This window comes from Oncorhynchus kisutch, linkage group LG22 (assembly GCF_002021735.2).
Source record: "Oncorhynchus kisutch isolate 150728-3 linkage group LG22, Okis_V2, whole genome shotgun sequence".
In the NCBI taxonomy this organism is placed as follows: domain Eukaryota; kingdom Metazoa; phylum Chordata; class Actinopteri; order Salmoniformes; family Salmonidae; genus Oncorhynchus; species Oncorhynchus kisutch.
In genome coordinates, this window is record NC_034195.2 from 36,324,041 (window position 1) to 36,339,903 (window position 15,863).

A 15,863-nucleotide genomic window follows, 5' to 3' on the forward strand; every position below is an offset into this window, starting at 1 on the left:
TTCAGACCAAATGATAGATTTCCACCGGTCTAATGTCCATTGCTCATGTTTCTTGCCCCCAAGCAAGTCTCTTCTTATTATTGGTGTCCTTTAGTAGTGGCTTCTTTGCAGCAATTAAATCATGGAAGGCCTGATTCACGCAGTCTCCTCTGAACAGTTGATGTTGAGATGTGCCTGTTACTTGAACTCTATGAAGCATTTATTTGGACTGCAATCTGAGGTGCAGTTAACTCTAACGAACGTATCCTCTGCAGCAGAGGTAACTCTGGGTCTTCCTTTCCCGTGGCAGTCCTCATGAGAGCCAGTTCCATCATAGCGCTTGATGGTTTTTCCAACTGCACTTGAAGAAACTTTCACAGTTCTTGACATTTTCCTCATTGACTGACCTTCATGTGTTAAAGTAATGATGGACTGTCGTTTGTCTTTGCTTATTTGAGCTATTCTTGCCATATTATGGACTTGCCATATGATGTACCAAATCTTCTGTATACCACCCCTACCTTGTCAGAACACAACTCATTGGCTCAAACACATTAAGAAGGAAAGAAATTCCACAAATTAACTTTTAACAAGGCACACCTGTTAATTGAAATGTATTTCAGGTGACTACCTCATGAAGCTGGTTGAGAGAATGCCAAGACTGTGCAAATCTGTCATCAAGGCAAAGCGTGGCTACTTTCTCATCCCTTAAACAATTATCGCCTCCTTCTGAAAATATTACTTTTCCAAGCCAAAATCTCTTTTTAGCCTCCTTGAGAGACATGCTAAGCCCTGTACTCCCTCCACTTCAAACTCTGTTCTTCTAACTGAAGTCTACATCAAATGGGCATTACTGGTGTACAAAAATCGGTACAATGTCCAAGTTGAGTGATCCCCAAAAAACACAGCTCAATAAAACCGGCAAACGTATAGCAGAGCACTTTTGACACACCCACTCCTTTCCACACGCCCACTAATTTCCTTTCGACACACCCACTCGCCCATACTCCAAGCGCCATATTGGGATGCAGCTACCCCCTGTCACTCCCTGATCTGTTTCACCTGCTCCTGTGATTGTCTCCACTCCCTCCAGGTATTGCTTATTTTCCCCAGTGTATATATATCCCTGTTTCATGTCTCTCCGTGCCAGTTCGTCTTGTATGTTTTGTCAAGTCAACCAGCGTGTTTTTCCCATACTCCTTATCCTAATCTCCTTTTTCTAGTCCTCCCGGTTTTGAGCCTTGCCTGTTTCTGGACTCTGATCTGGTTTTGACATTTTTGCCTGTCCACCACCATTCTCTTGCCTACCCCCTTTGGATTATTAAACATTGTAAGACTCCAACCATCTGCCTCCTGTGTCTGCATCTGGGTCTCGCCTTGTGCCTTGATAACCACCTTCTCAGATTGTTGACATTTAAGCTATATTTTGTCTCCAATGTTTATTGAAAACAAAGTTGCACAATGCACACATTTCTCTCAAATGCATCGTTACAGTTGTTGGTTAGCTAGCACATTTTAGCCATAGACTTGGCAGTCAAAACACCTCAAAACAAGATCAAACGAGCCACTTATGATTCAACACATGGCAGGCAGTTTCTTGTCATTGTTGCTAGCTAGCCCCACTGATGTATGCTCATCGTTCGTGACACTGTCAGCTGACCCAGCTACAACAAAACACATGGAGCAGGGCAGGGGCCAAGTTCTTGCCTGTGACCCTACCAGAGCTACAAGACTGTGACCTACTGGTGTCCACGCATTCCACTCCCTTTACACCACAGTGGCAACATTTGAATGCATTTAATTTTTTTATGTATGCTTACATTTGACAGAAGTTATGAAAAAAATGTCTTACAACATGCCCACATGTAGTCCAAATAGCTTAATACAAATTTATGCCACGAGAAATTGACATAATAAACGTAAGGTCATTCTACTGGGCCTATCACCATCATGACGTTGTAATGAATATCGGACTATCTAATTAAAGCAATGAAAGCCCAGTTGTGTTAATTCGTTCTGAGATTTTGTTATTGATGTGTGCCTTCCTTCATGCAGAGGGTAATGGGAGGTATATTTTCAGTTTGAATGGACAGACTGACCCCTAGCGATGGTTTTCCATAATAATTTTTTACATTTTTAAATCATACTTTGGTTAAGGATAAAGGCCAAATCAATTGAATAGCCCAGCAAGTTTACTTTGCAAAGAGCATGAAGTGCACAGAATGTTATAAAGAGATTGATTTTTCTATTCAGGAATAACGAAGAGACGAACATATCGTTGATTCCCATACTATATAGCCTGTTGTATGATTGTATCCGTGATCATCACATTGACTGACGAAGCAAGTCGTGCATGTTAAGGTCCATTATCCGTCAATCATTTCCCAAAAAACCGACCCCGGCAGGACTCGAACCTGCAATCTTCTGATTCGAAGTCAGACGCCTTATCCATTAGGCCACGAGGCCGTTAAGCATTTAATGAATACACACTGTAATATTCGATAATATTATTCGTTTTAGCCAGTGACTAATTGATTTATTTAACGTATTTTCGTCAAATACTGGCCATGTACTTTGCAAAACATTCGCTTTATTTTACACACTTCCGCAAGGGGAGGTCATCCCTGCCACTGGATATCGCTAGATACCTGGTCTGCTGCAATGTTTCACAATCCATGCCTGGAGATCCCGATTAACATTGTTTATATGTGTCACATTGATGCGAGTTGAGGATTGCAAAACGTTGGCTAGGAATTTTTGAGAAATTTTTATTCTGTTGTAAACAGCATTCTGACCATTCTCTGCAATGCCGCTTGTAGTTATAGCAGTTTTCTAAAGTAGGCCTATTTATCAATCATCATGTTTTCATGTTGATGATCTTAATATTACATTTAATGTTTATTGATTATTTTATGGCTTTTATTGGATGGTTTCGTTATGGTCACAAAGTTGACTCTCTCCATTAAGGTTTTCATCTTGCTCCTGACCAATGTCCAAGGGGAGGAACAATTGACTGTCAGGACTAGTGAGACAATTCTGCATCTTTGTCCCCTCTGGAGGCCTTTATCCTATGGAGGACACTATGCCGCACCTCCTACTCCACCTAGCCCCATTCTCTCCAGGGCTCCCACCCCCCAGAAACCCGCCTGAACCCGCTCAACATTTAGATGCTGTCCCAAAACCATCAGAAGCAGATCTTCTGCGGCGCGTAGCAGGAGTACAAGGACGAGAAGGTGAAGTGAAGTATCAGGCACCTGCAGAGGCACCAGCTGTGGGGAAAGAGGTCTCTGCTCCCTGGCATGAAGCTCCAGCTGCCCCACATGGAAGGGAAGGACATCGACGGCCACTTCCGCCTGCTGGCCCAAAAGCAGAGCCTACCCTACCTGGAGGCTGCCAGCAAGCTTCAGCAGGCCCCGCTGCCGCCCATGCCCCAGGACCTGGTGTGGGAGGTGAGCTGGATGCGCTACAGGCCGGATGGGGAGGCCAGACGGGTGGATTTCCCAGATGAGGCAGGCCACACTGGCTGTGGCCGTGTCTACCACTGCCTGGTGAGACTGAAAGAGAGGACCAAGACCCTCTACTGTGGGAGGGAGGGTTTTACGCTGGAGGAAAATTACTACTTTATTTCAGTACAGGACAGTTTATATCACTTCTAGGTATTTGTAACTGTAAAATGATCTGTAAGTGTTAAAATGATTCGTAAATGTCAAAAATACTGAAAGGCTTTTGTAGTGAGGTTAATAGATGGTGTATAATATTGTGTTGGGACTGGGCAGGAATGATTACAGTTATTTAACAAGGACTATTTATTCTGAGCCGGAGTGGATTGCAGTTTCACTGAATACTCTGTATTCTATCATTCTGTTTCCTGACAGGTACTCATGGTCCAGCAAGTGTCTGATAAAGGAGAGATACTCCTGATCCAGCCAGCTGATGCCTGCTGACCTCATCTCCTTGGAGACCCGGACAACTTTATCCGCCCCCCGGGGGGCCAGCGGAGGGAGAAACTGATTGTGGACCACAATGTTAGCTTTGACAGATCTTACATCAAGGAGCAGTACCTGCTGAAAGTTCACAGGGTTCCGGGGTCACGTTTTGAGGTGTACTTCATCACTATTTAGTGTAATTAACAGTAATTTATGCTGGATTCACACTATAGGGCCGAATGGAACCCTACTGTGCTGGCTCTGATATTTTATTTTCCCCAGGCTAGCCCAGAAATGACAGACTTGGCTCGGTTAGGCCCAATAGTTTGAATCAGGCATTGGGGTCTTTGGAGTGGCTCATGCTCTGTCTTTAGTCTGGCTGTTTCTCATAGAGATAGAGGACTCATCTTTGTATCTGTGCCAACAAGATTGAGGCAATCTCAATTTATTGGTAGTACATTTTCTTCTTCACTATTGGCTGATCCCCCGGTTGGACATGACTCCAACAGGCTAACCAGGAGGGATCAGACAATGAAGTTGGATGTCCAACACAGTTGACTACATTAAAATAGTGGAAGCCCTCAATGGCACTGCCCATGATAATACTGCCCTTTGGCCATTAAAAATCACATCGGATTAGTCACATGCGCCGAGTAGAACAGGTGTAGACCTTACAGTGAAATGCTTACTTAAGAGCCCCGAACCAACAATGCAGCTTTAAAAAATACAGATACGAAAGCCCTTTATCAATCTCTATGCTGTTTCCCAATCCTCAAGGATGCTTCCAGTGGAAACAGGTAGGCAGCAGGTAGCTGCCTTGGATTGAAACACAGCCTCTGTATATGTTCTCTGTCCCACAGGGTTCTCAGGCTAGTTTCCTGGACACAATGAGTCTCCACATGGCCATCTCTGGTCTGACTGGGTTCCAGCTCACGTTGTGGATGGCCAACAAGCACGGCAAGAGGTGGGGCCTCCAGGAGGTCAAAGAACGCATGAAGAAAGTGGGTCGGCCTTGGCGGGAGGAAGGGCCCATGATTAGTACTCTCGGTCATCTAGCCTCACGATTAGTAGAAGTACACAGAAAACTATTGATTTGCAATGGTTCCATACTTGTAGAAATGTTGCTGTTGCCTATCTATCAGTTAACAAGCTCGTTCCTCAGCTCTCCTTCCCTTGATTGGCTTTGGTTATTTCCTTCACGAGTCCGAAGTTTCAAAATAAACTCAATGGTTAATAAATGGTTTTGAATGTTGTTGTTGTGTTTGTATGTCTATATTGGCCTTGGTGGAAGAGTGGGGTAACATCTCACAGCAAGAACTGACAAATCTGGTGCAGTCCATGAGGAGGAGATGCACTGCAGTACTTAATGCAGCTGGTGGCCACACCAGATACTGACTGTTACTTTTGATTTTAACCCCCCCCCCTTTGCTCAGCGACACATTATTCAATTTCTGTTAGTCACATGTCTGTGGAACTTGTCCAGTTTATGTCTCAGTTGTTGAATCTTATGTTCATACAAATATTTACACATGTTGTAACGGCTCTCTTCTATCTCCTCCTCTGACGAAGAGGTAGAACAAGGATTGGACCAAAATGCAGCGTGATGATGATTCATGATATATTTTAATGAAGGAAAACCCTATACATACAGAAACTACAAAACTAACGAAATGAAAATAATGAAAACCGAAACAGCCCTATCTGGTGCAAACACAAAGACAGGAACAATCACCCACGAAAACACTCACAGAATATGGCTGCCTAAATATGGTTCCCAATCAGAGACAACGATAATCACCTGACTCTGATTGAGAACCGCCTCAGGCAGCCATAGACTACGTAGACACCCCACAAAACCCCTAAGACAAAAACACACCACAATAACCCATGTCACACCCTGGCCTGACCAAATAATTAAAGAAAACACAAAATACTAAGACCAAGGCGTGACACATGTTAAGTTTGCTGAAAATAAAACGCTTTTGACAGAGGACATTTCTTTTTTTGCTGAGTTTAGCTAGTTAGTGGTGAGTGCTTGTGACATAGACTAAATGACCAAAACTATGTGGACACCTGTTCGTCAAACATCTTATTCCAAAATCATGGGCGTTAATATGTACAGTTGAAGTCAGAAGTTTACATACACCTTAGCCAAATACATTTAAACTCATTTTTTCACAATTTCTGACAATTAATCCTAGTAAGAATTCCCTGTCCTAGGTCAGTTAGGATCACCAATTTATTTTAAGAATGTGAAATGTCAATAATAGCTGACAGAATTATTTATTCCAGCTTTTATTTCATTCATCACATTCCCAGTGGGTCAGAAGTTTACATACACTGAATTAGTATTTGGTAGAATTGCCTTTAAATTGTTTAACTTGGGTCAAACGTTTCAAGCAGCCTTCCACAAGCTTCCCACAATAAGTTGGGTGAATTTTGGCCCATTCCTCCTGACAGAGCTGGTGTAACTGACTCAGGTTTGTAGGCCTCCTTGCTCGCACACTCTTTTTCAGTTCTGCCCACAAATATTCTATAGGATTGAGGTCAGGGCTTTGTGATGGCCAATCCAGTACCTTGACTTTGTTGACCTTAAGCCATTTTGCCACAACTTTGGAAGTATGCTTGGGGTCATTGTCCATTTGGAAGACCCATTTGCGACCAAGCTTTAACTTCCTGACTGATGTCTTGAGATGTTGCTTCAATATGTTCACATAATTTTCCTTCCTCTTGATGCCATCTATTTTGTGAAGTGCACCAGTCCCTCCTGCAGCAAAGCACCCCCACAACATGATGCTGCCACCCCGTGCTTCACGGTTAGGATGGTGTTCTTCGGCTTGCAAGCCTCCTGTCACACCCTGACCATAGTTTGCTTTGTATGTTTCTATGTTTTGGTTGGTCAGGGTGTGATCTGAGTGGGCATTCTATGTTGGATGTCTTGTTTGTCTATTTCTATGTCTGGCCTGATATGGTTCTCAATCAGAGGCAGGTGTTAGTCATTGTCTCTGATTGGGAACCATATTTAGGTAGCCTGGGTTTCACTGTGTGTTGGTGGGTGATTGTTCCTGTCTCTGTGTTTTGCACCAGATAGGACTGTTTTAGGTTTTTGCACGTTTGTTGTTTTGTTAGTTTATTCGTGTACAGTTTCTTTATTAAAGTACAATGAATAACAACCACGCTGCATTTTGGTCCGCCTCTACTTCACCTAAAGAAAACCGTTACACCTCCCCCTTTTTCCTCCAAACATAACAATGGTCATTATGGCCAAACAGTACTATTTGTGTTTCATCAGACCAGAGGACATTTATCCCAAAAAGTACGATCTTTGTTCCCAAGTGCAGTTGCAAACTGTAGTCTGGCTTTATATGGCAGTTTTGGAGCAGTGGCTTCTTCCTTGCTGAGCGGCCTTTCAGGTTATGTCGATACAGGACTCGTTTCACTGTGGATATATATACTTTTGTTACTGTTTCCTCCAGCATCTTCAGAAGGTCCTTTGCTGTTGTTCTGGCATTGATTTGCACTTTTCACACCACAGTACATTCATCTCTAGGAGACAGAACGCGTCTCCTTCCTGAGCGGTATGACGGCTGCCTGGTCCCATGGTGTTTATACTTGCGTACTATTGTTTGTACAGATGAACATGGTACCTTCAGGCATTTGGAAATGCTCCCAAGAATGAACTAGACTCTAAAATTGTTTTCTAAGGTTGTCAGGATGAAAATATATGGCCAAACCAAAGCATTAAAGAGCGACTGAACCGAAAAAAACAACGTCTCTGGTGGAAAACAGCCTGTGTGGCATCGATATGAGTTAAACATTTATTCTAGTGTCAAAATTGACTACAAAGTTAATAATTTTGGTCACAAAGTCAGTATATTCAAAAACTTAATTTTATGAGATCTTTGTAACTGAGGATGTCACAATTTACATGAGAGTTGGGTTTTGATTTCAACCCTGCCCACACGGGACCACTGCCTGGACAGTCTAATCACGGCCGGCAGTAATCAAATCATCCGGTTCACAGCTTCCCGTTGTGCTGCAGTGCACGCTATCCAACTCAGACATCCTCACATTTGTGAGCTAACGTTAGCATCACAAACACAACTGTCATCAAAGATACTACTCTAGCTGTGGTGTTGTGTTGTCAGACCTAGGTCCCTCCCACTAAGGAGATTGCAGAGCCATGCCCCAGTCGGGAGGCTCTGGAGAGGCTGAAGGAGACGGTCAGCTGGCTTCCCAAATGGAAACAGCACCTGCCTGAACGTCCTGGGTGAGCTGGGCTGGACTGGGCCCCCTGTGGAGCTCCATCTTGCTAAATTCTAACTAATATAGCACACTAACACCCTGGTACAGATAACTGTGGCTGTGACATACATCAGGCAACACCCACTAATGTTATTTTCCCCATTTCACTCTTCAAATACTCATTTGGGCTCTTTATCAATTTCTCTTTCCTTAATGCCTTGCATCCCTTCTCCTCGACTCAAAATGCGCTGGAGGAGGTCTGATGCGAGGGACACTAGGACTTTTTCCTATATGGTGGAAAGTGAGGCGAGGAGGTAGGATGTGAGAAAACAAGGAAATCCCATTGAGAAAGGGCCATAGTCCATTCCTTCCTACTTTACCAGGTGGTATCGTAAATTGTCTGTGATGTCGGGGGAGGAGAGCTGGTCGCCGGGGGCCAGCCAAATCAGTCTGGCGATGCGGGTGACTCCCAAGCTGATGGGGCTGACGTGGGACGGCTTCCCCCTGCACTGCATGGAGCAGCATGGCTGGGGTTACCTGGTAAATCTAGAGGCGAAAGGACACCAGCAGAGTGCTCTATTATTGAATCTCTCGATCCTCTCCCTGATAATACTTTGTTAGTTACTTTTGATGTTGAGTCATTATATAGGGAATATTCCACATGAGGGTGGTATTGAAGCTATGGAACATGTTCTTCTGCAACGTGACCCTAATGAACTACCTTCCAGTGCATGCATTATAACATTGGCTGAAATAGTACTCACACACAACTACTTCATGTTTCTAAATGATTTCTTTATTCAGATGAAGGGTACTGCTATGGGATCCCCCATGGCTCTTAACTATGCTAAGTTGTATGTGGGTTACATGGAGAAACAGTCCATTTCCAATCCTCTCAAAAATGTTTTCTTTCCAAACATCATTATTTGGAAATGGTATATTGATGATATTTTTGTTCTATGAAGGGGTGATGAAAAACAACTCCAGGCATTCCATGCTTTTCTTAACTCTTGTTCTGAGCATCTGAGATTTACTATGCAATCTGACACACGTCAAATCAGTATCCTTGATCTTCTGATCTTGTGTGAGGATAATGTTCTATACACTGATCTTTACAGGAAATCTACTGATCGTAATAGTTTGTTGAGGGCTGATAGTTGTCACCCGCTTCCCTTGAAAAGCAGTTTTCCCTACATCAAATTCAGTCGAATCAAAATAATTTGCAAAAAACAATCAGATTTCAACAGAAATATAGCTGAGACGCAAAGAAAAATCAAGGAGAGGGGGTACAAATTAATAGTGCTATTGAGAAAATTCGAAACAAACCGAGACATGATCTTTTTAATGGACAGTCTCGCAAAAAGAAGCATTCATGCGTTCTAGCTACCCGCTATTCGAAGTGCTCTGAACAAATTAAGGGATTCGTTCACAAACATTGGCACATTCTAAGATCCGATGACAGTATCAGTAACGTGTTTTCGGACCCTCCCTTGGTCGGGGCAGAAATCTCTGAGATCAATTGGTAAACTGATTGACCACCCCAAGATATCCCTGCACAACGTAAATTTGGGCCCCTTCCAGATGGAAACTACAAGTGTAATGGCTGCGCTCAATGCAATGGCACTTATAAATGTAGATCCTTCAAACACCCCCAAACGGAAACAGATCTCAATCAAAGGTGTTATCACGTGCTCCACTAAGGCAGTTATTTATGTTATAACTTGTTCATGTGGTAAAAATAATGTGGGTAAAACAAAGCGCAAATAAAAAATACGAATCTCAGAGCATCGTAGCACCATTAGGTGCAAAAACTCAACAGCTGCGGCCCACTTTTTTGGAAGCAAACCACTCGATTTAGTCCCTTCATTATATCGCCATCGAACATGTAACCCTCCCTGGGAGAGGGGGTGACCTCGACCATTTATTGTTTAAAACGAGAGGCTGCCTGGATCTTTAATTTAAAGACCCTTGCTCCCTTCGGCCTCAACGTAGTCTTTGATCTGAAGCCATTCTTGTGATTATTGTGATTTTGCTGTTCATTGTAAATGTTTGTAGGCCTCTGTAGCCAAATCTGATCTATGATTGTATGCTATCATTTATGTTTTTGGTATGTTATTTTTATATCTGAGAATTAACCAATGATATCAGGCCACACCCAGCTATGATTACAGACACCTGTGTGTGTCCTTTGACACTATATAAACTAGTCACTCCACAGTGTTCGTCATTATACCCTGATGAAGATGTCACGACTTCCGCCGAGGTTTGCTCTCCTGCCCGTTCGGGCGGTGCTCGGCTTTCGTCGTCACCGTCCTACTAGCCACTACCGATCCCTTTTTCGTGTATCTGTTGGTTTTGTCTGATTGGTTTCACCTGTGTGTTGTTTAATTAATTAGTGTCTGTATATAATGTAGGTTGTCCCACCCTTGTTTTGTGCGGGATTGTTTATTTTGTCATTTCATTTTCGTCTGTCGTGGTTATCGTGTTTTCTTATTCTCCGGTTTGTCTGTTATCCTATGTTGGATAATTTCCCCCTGTGTTTGTTTGGGTTGACCGTGTTTGTTTGTTCACCGGAGAATAAACTCTATTATCGCATTCTGCTCTCTGCGCCTGATTCCACCCACCTTGATTAGACGTGACAGAAGACAGCTTGTCTGTTGAAACTTTGGTTATTAGGTCGTTCAATTATTGCATCTGAGCTCCAAGAGTGCGGCACCAGGGGAAATGGAGACAAAAGACAAAGGTAGCACAGGGATGAGTCAATGAGCCAATAAGTGCATTACTGAATGAATTAGTTTTAATTAATCAGTCAACTTTTTTTTTACCAGTACATCACTGGGTGTACTATACGTGCATCCACCAGAGGAAGTGTGTGTGTTGCTGTGACTTGTAGGGCCATCGAGAGTGTGTACAGTCGTGAGAATGACATTAATTTCCACAATTTGCTGCTTCAGTGTCTTTAGATATTTTTGTCAGATGTTACTATTGAATACTGAAGTATAATTACACGCATTTCATAAGTGTCAAATGATTTTATTGACAATTACATGAAGTTGATGCAAAGAGTCAATATTTGCAGTGTTGACCCTTTTTCAAGACCTCTGCAATCCACCCTGGCATGCTGTCAATTAACTTCTGGGCCACATCCTGACTGATGGCAGCCCATTCTTGCATAATCTATGCCTGGAGTTTGTCCGAATTTGTGGGTTTTTGTTTGTCCACCCGCCTCTTGAGGATTGACCACAAGTTCTCAATGGGATTTAGGTCTGGGGAGTTTCCTGGCCATGGACCCAAAATATTGATGTTTTGTTCTCCAAGCCACTTTTGCCTTATGGCAAGGTGCTCATCATGCTCGTGTAACGGATGTGAAATGGCTAGCTAGTTAGTGGTGGTGTGCGCTAATAGCGTTTCAATCGGTGACGTCACTTGCTCTGAGACCTTGAAGTAGTGGTTCCCCTTGCTCTGCAAGGTCCGCGGCTTTCGTGGAGCGATGGGTAACGATGCTTCGTGGGTGACTGTTGTTGATGTGTGCAGAGGGTCCCTGGTTTGAGCCCAGCGAAGGGACAGACTAAAGTTATACTGTTACACTCGAAAAGGCATTGTTCATCACCAAACTGTTCCTGAATGGTTGGGAAAAAGCTCTCAGAGGATGTGTTGGTACCATTCTTTATTCATGGCTGTGTTCTTAAGAAAAATTGTGAGTGAGCCCACTCCCTTGGCTGAGAAGCAACCCCACACATGAATGGTCTCAGGATGCTTTACCTTTGGCATAACACAGGACTGATGGTAGCGCTTTTTTTTACGGATGCCCCAAAAAATCGGAAAGGAGATTCATCAGAGAAAATGACTTTACCCCAGTCCTCAGCAGTCCAATCCCTGTACCTTTTGCAGAATATCAGTCTGTCCCTGGTGTTTTGCCTGGAGAGAAGTGGCTTCTTTGCTGCCCTTCTTGACACCAGGCCTTCCTCAAAGTCTTCGCCTCACTGTGTGTGCAGATGCACTCACACCTGCCTGCTGCCATTCCTGAGCAAGCTATGTACTGGTGGTGCCCTGATCCCGCAGTTGAATCAACTTTAGGAGACGGTCCTGGCGCTTGCTGGAATTTCTTGGGCGCCCTGTAGCCTTCTTCACAACAATTGAACCGCTCTCCTTGAAGTTCTTGATGATCCAATAAATGGTTGATTTAGGTGCAATCTTATTGGCAGTAATATCCTTGCCTGTGAAGCCCTTTTTGTGCAAAGCAATGATGACGGCACGTGTTTCCTTGCAGGTAACCATGGTTGACCGAGGAAGAACAATGATTCCAAGCACCACCCTCCTTTTGAAGCTTCCTGTCTGTTATTCGAACAGAGTGATCTCCAGACTTGTCCTCGTCAATACTCACCCCTGTGTTAACGAGAGAATCACTGACATGATGTCAGCTGGTCCTTTTGTGGCAGGGCTGAAATGCAGTGGAAATGTTTTTGGTGGATTCAGTTCATTTGCATGGCAAAGAGTGACTTTGCAATTCATCTGATTACTCTTCATAACATTCTGGCGCATATGCAAATTGCCATCATACAAACAGGCAGCAGACTGTGAAAATTAACTTGTGTCATTCTCAACTTTTGGCCACGACTCTACTGTGAGCAGAAAGGTAAGGCGCAGCCTAGGTGTTTGGATAACTGCCTCTCTGATGACCTCATGCTGACTGACAGCTCGCTGTGGCAGACGGTAAAACCCTGTCGCACAAGCGTGCACACAGAATTGGTCTGTCTTCATGACACCTCCTGGATGACCATTTTAATACATGATAACTGTGATAAACACAATGTTAACTGTGTAATAAAGAAGTACACACAGAAAATGAGCTGCCCATATCAATTAGGAAATCTGTGCAAATATCAAATATGCTCTTCTGTCAAATAGTTCAACAGGTGGTTGTCTTTCCTGTGCTGACCTGTAGGTGGAGTTGAGTCACCTTGAGAGTGTCAGAGGAGAATGGCGGCAGCGTGACAAGGACCAAGAGAAATGAGGTGAAGTGTCCTCTCCATATAGATGGGACGAGGGCACACCTCTCTTTTACATTGCTCGATTCTTGTGGCAAGTGCACCCTCTATGTCAGTGTTTCCCAACCCTGGTCCTTGAGTACCCCCAACAGTACACATTTGTATTGTAACCCTGGACAAGCACACCTTAACTAATCATCAAGCCATCAATGAGTTTGTCCAGGGCTACAATGAAATTGTGTATTTTTGGGAAACACTGCTCTATCTCTATAGTCCGCCACTACACTAATTGTTACCGCAAGGATCTTTAGGGTTGAGTAACAGGGTGGTAGCTGGCTAGTGATGGCTATTTAACAGTCTGATGGCCTTGTGATAGAAGTCTTTCAGCCTCTCGGTACCACCTTTGGTGCACCTGTACTGACCTCGCCTTCTGGATGATAGCGGGTGGTTGATTTCCTTGATAATCTTTTTGGCCTTCCTGTGACATCAGGTGCTGTAGGTGTCCTGGAGGGCTGGCAGTGTGACGCGTAGGGCAGACCGCACCACCCTCTGGAGAGCCCTGCGATTGCTGGCGGTGCAGTTGCCGTACCAGGCGGTGATGCTTTCAATTGTGTATCTGTAAAAGTTTGAGGGTCTTAGGGGCCAAGCTGAATTTCTTCAGCCTCCTGAGGTTGAAGAGGTGCTGTTGCACTCATAAATGCTTAAGAGACTGTTTTGGCTACAGGATGGAAACAATAACAATGTGGGCGGCCCCTTCTCCAATGACTTTCTGTCCAAGATGGAGGACGGGACCCTGAGGGCGGGACAGGGGTGCACCAACGCCACCCGGGTTTTGGAGATCAATAAGATCTCCTTCTGGAGGAACACTCAGAAACACCTAGGCTCCACTGTATGTGGACAGTTGCATGTAAGAATGACTTCATAAATAGGAATTACATTGATTTAATAGAGAACAATGGTTGAAGACATACTGCATTTACATTGCTAATGATCATACACAATAAACTATCTGAAATGACTGCTCCTACAGGGTTAAAGTAAGGTGGTGTGGCTGAGGCAAGGGGAGCTCCATTGCACTTTCAGCAGGCATGAGGAGGGGCAGTATGGCACCATCTGCCCCAGGTCTTCACTGCAGGAACCATCACCTGTAGGGCTGAGGAACCAACATGGCTGACTGCCAGCAACACTCAGGTAAGAGAATAATCGAGAAAAAAATATGGGGGGGGGGGGTGTAAGTGGACTGACTGGTCAATACAGATTTTTAATGGAACCACTGACATAGTCTTTGCGTGCTGTCTGTGCAGCGGGATTGAGTGGGCAGTGAGCTGTAGGCCATGGTACAAGGGCCCCCTGGGTACCACCTGGTGGGGATGGATGTGGACTGCCAGGCGCTGTGGATCGCTAACCGGGCTGGGAGAGGCCCACTTCGCTGGCATACACGGTGAGACCTCACTCCTGGCACTGATACTCAGCTTGATGCAGCATTCATTTTGTTATGAGAATCATCAGAAATGTAAGTTTCTGACAACTTCCAAACAATGTTTATGCAAGCGCCCAAGAAAGTAGGCAATCTAATAATGGGGAACTCATGTTACAAAACATTTCCAGTCAGAATATTTGTGTCTGTTTACATTTTGTGTCACATATATATATGTTTTACACAAAATACATGTTACAAAAGGTGGCATATCTGGATATATGAGAAATCCATTGACAATAATAAATGTAGCCAGTTCATGTTACTGTATGTCCATGCTGCAGTGTTCGGCTGGATGACCCTGCAGGACAAGAAGAGCCAGGGCACTGACCTCTACAGTCGCACCACCGACACGGTGGGCGTCAGCCGCGAGCATGCCAAGGGCTTCAACTACAGGCACATCTACGGAGCCGGGCAGCCCTTTGCCAAGCGCCTGCAATTCAACCTCAGCCAGCCGGAGGCCACCAGCAACCCGACAGATGTATGCCCTCATCAAGGGCCTAGGCAAGTACAGGAAGGACAGTGGTGGATTGGATTTGGTTAGTGATGACCCTCTGTGTCCGAAATGTCACGCTTGGAAATAGAATTGACCATTCCAGACACAGACCTAGTGATCAAAGTGCTTCAGATTGTAAGGATGGGGGTGGGGGTGACTCACCTCATCCACTACCAGTGTGTAGTATCAGAGGGGTACAGGACAGTTAAGATTATGGCAGTTTAGAGCTATACTTTGAAAGTCATAAAGTAATCTCTGCTTGCTCTTTTGGATGTGTACACTTTGATCTAAGCACTTTAAATGCATCTACACTGAACAAATGTAAACACGAGATGTTAAGTGTTGTTTTCATGAGCTGTAATAAAAGATTCCAGAAATGTTCCAAATGCACAACTTATTTCACTCAATTTTGTGCACAAATTTGTTTACGTTCCTGTTAGTGAGCATTTCTCCTTTGCCAAGATAATCCATCCACCTGATGATGGGTGTGGCATATCAAGATGCTGATTAAACTGCATGATCATTACACAGGTGGACCTTGTGCTGGGGACAATAGGCCACTCTAAAAAGTGTTGTCACACAACACAATGCCACAGATGTCTAATTTTGAGGGAGTGTACAGTTGGCATGCTGACTGCAGGAATGTCCACCAGCGCTGTTGCCAAATTTAATGTTCTGTACCATAAGCCGCCTCAAACGTAATTTTATAGAATTTGGCAGTATGTCCAACTGGCCACGCAACCACAGACCAT

General features: G+C 44.1%; 1 non-coding gene and 1 pseudogene across 1 annotated transcript; one reads left to right on the top strand and one right to left on the bottom strand.

The window, feature by feature from the left end:
* Window positions 1-2,372: 2,372 nt before the first annotated feature.
* trnar-ucg (transfer RNA arginine (anticodon UCG)) lies at window positions 2,373-2,445 on the bottom strand. Its single transcript has one exon. It is a non-coding gene; the product is annotated as a tRNA-Arg (tRNA).
* Window positions 2,446-2,916: 471 nt separating this feature from the next.
* On the top strand, window positions 2,917-15,199 carry LOC109866988 (DNA polymerase subunit gamma-1-like; annotated as a pseudogene).
* The last annotated feature ends 664 nt before the right edge of the window (window positions 15,200-15,863 follow it).